Here is a 2541-nt window from a genome sequence, read left to right on the forward strand (position 1 = left end):
TGACATGATCTGTCTATATCCTTTGTTCAAGGAAAGATAATTTTGTTTGTTTGCTTGTGTGTTTTGTTTGCTTGTCTGTTTTTGAGAACAGGGTCTTGCTCTGTTGCCCAGGTTGGAGTGCAGTGGCTCAAACACAGCTCATTTCAGTCTCCACCTCCCAGACTCAAGAGATTCTCCCACCTCAGCCTGTTGAGTAGCTGGGACTACAGAGGTGCATGCCACCAACACCCTGCTAGTTTTTCTATTTTTTGTAAAGATGGGATTTCACCAAGTTGCCCAGGCTAGTCTCAAACCTCTGGGCTCAAACAATTAGGGCTTGAGCAGTTCTCCCACCTCAGACTCCTGAAGTGGTGGGATTATAGGCAAAGAAAAGATAGTCTTGAAAAGTTACTTGCTAAAAGGCTTGATTAAACTAAATGTGTCCTTTTTGTTAATCTTTGATCATTTGATTATATTCTTCTTAAAATTTATCTTTTTAAAATAAGTTTTTTAAAATTTTAATAGAGACAAGATGTCTCTATGTTGTACAAGCCTGTCTCAAACTCCTGAACTCAGGTGATCCTCTCGCCTCAGCCCCCCAAAGTGCTAGGATTACAGATGTGAGCCACCACACCCGGCCAGAATTTCTTAACTACATATAAATTATCCCAATGATGTAAGTATCTTGTTCAGGGAATACATAGTCAGGATAGGATAAGAGGGGAAATAATGAGTAGTTTAATAAATATAAGACTGAAACATTTCAAGTAAAAATTTCAGGAGAAAGAATTTTTTTTAAGTTTCTAAGAAATGTATTTGTGAATGTGAAATTTTTCCATCAGATGATATAAGAGCAAAGTTGAAGATAGCTAATAGTTGGGGATTCGTATGGAGGTAATTTTTTATTTAAAATGAGCAAGAAGGACCCTAGCCTTTTATTGTGGTCTTGGAAACTCATTCCCCACCAGTATCATTCCTTGAAGAAATGGCTGGTTCTAGGTCTGGGACAGGAAATGTATGAGATGAGCTGAAACATCTTGACTATCAGCAAAGATTTTATCAAACGATACTAGGGTGTGTCAGAAGGACTCAGCAGCCAACTGAAGACGTTCCCACTGGCCAAAATAGGACACAATGAGTATCTGTAAAGGTAACTGCATGGATCAAAACACATCAAAGGCTGGGCACAGTGGCTTATCCCTGTAATCCCAGCACTTTGGGAATCTGAGGCAGGTGGGTTGCTTGAGTCTAGGAGTTTGAGACCAGCCTGGGCAACATGGTAAGACCCCCTCTCTACAAAAAAATACAAAAAATTAGCCAGACATGGTGGCTCTTGGCTATCCCAAAAGTTAGTTAGCTCTGTGTCCCTAGAGCTACTCAAGAGGTTGAGGTGGGAGGATTGCTTGAGCCTGGGAGGCGGAGGTTGCAGTGAGCTGAGATCGTGTCACTGTACTCCAGCCTGGATGAGACCGCATCTCACAAAAAAAAAAAAAAAGAAAAAAGAAATTTGGATGGTGACTAGATATTTGATATTAAGGGATTATCAATTTTTTAGGCATGTAATGGTAATACAATTTTTTTGTTTTTAAGATGGAGTCTTGCTCTGCTGTTCAAGCTGGAGTGCAGTGGCGCAATCTCGGTTCACTGCAACCTCTGCCTCCTGGGTTCAAGCAGTTCTCCTGTCTCAGCCTCCTGAGTAGCTGGGATTACAGACCTGGCTAATTTTTATATTTTTAGTAGAGACAGGGTTTCACTGTGTTAGCCTGGCTGATCTCAAATTCCTCGCCTCATGTGATCCACCCCTCTTAGGCTCCCAAAGTGCTGGGATTACAGGCTTGAGCCACCACACCCGGCCATACAATTTTTCTAAACTATAATCTTTTAAAGTCCTTATCTTTCAGAGCTACATACCAAAATATTTGTGAATATGATATTTTAGAGATTTGCTTCAAAATAATATGGAGAAGTGGGGGCATAAATGAAGGAATCCATTTTGAGTTGATAGTTTTTGAAACTGAGTGACAGATACGTATCTGAGTAAACTTTTGTATTCAATTAAAATTTGTATCTCATTAAAAATAGCAGAAAAGGAACCACTACAATACTGATTCGGAGACTCATAGTTGTAGTATGAAAATTTGCCTCTTCACTTGGTTGCAGTATGAGTCCCAAATTTACTGCCCATCCAAGTTTTCCTTTTTTTTTTTGAGATGGAGTCTCGCTCTGTCGCCCAGGCTAGAGTGCAGTGGCACAATCTCAGCTCTCTGCAACCTCCTCCTCACAGGTTCAAGCGATTCTCCTACCTCAGCCTCCTGAGTAGCTGGGATTACAGGCTTGTGCCACCACACCTGCCTCATTTTTGTATTTTTAGTAGAGATAGGGTTTCACTGTGTTGGCCAGGATGGTCTCGATCTCCTGACCTTGTGATCCACCCGCCTCAGCCTCCCAAAGTGCTGGGATTACAGGCGTGAGCCACCACACCCGGCCAGAATTTCTTAACTACATATAAATTATCCCAATGATGTAAGTATCTTGTTCAGGGAATACATAGTCAGGATAGGA

Source organism: Mandrillus leucophaeus, unplaced genomic scaffold (assembly GCF_000951045.1).
Source record: "Mandrillus leucophaeus isolate KB7577 unplaced genomic scaffold, Mleu.le_1.0 Scaffold139, whole genome shotgun sequence".
In the NCBI taxonomy this organism is placed as follows: Eukaryota; Metazoa; Chordata; class Mammalia; order Primates; family Cercopithecidae; genus Mandrillus; species Mandrillus leucophaeus.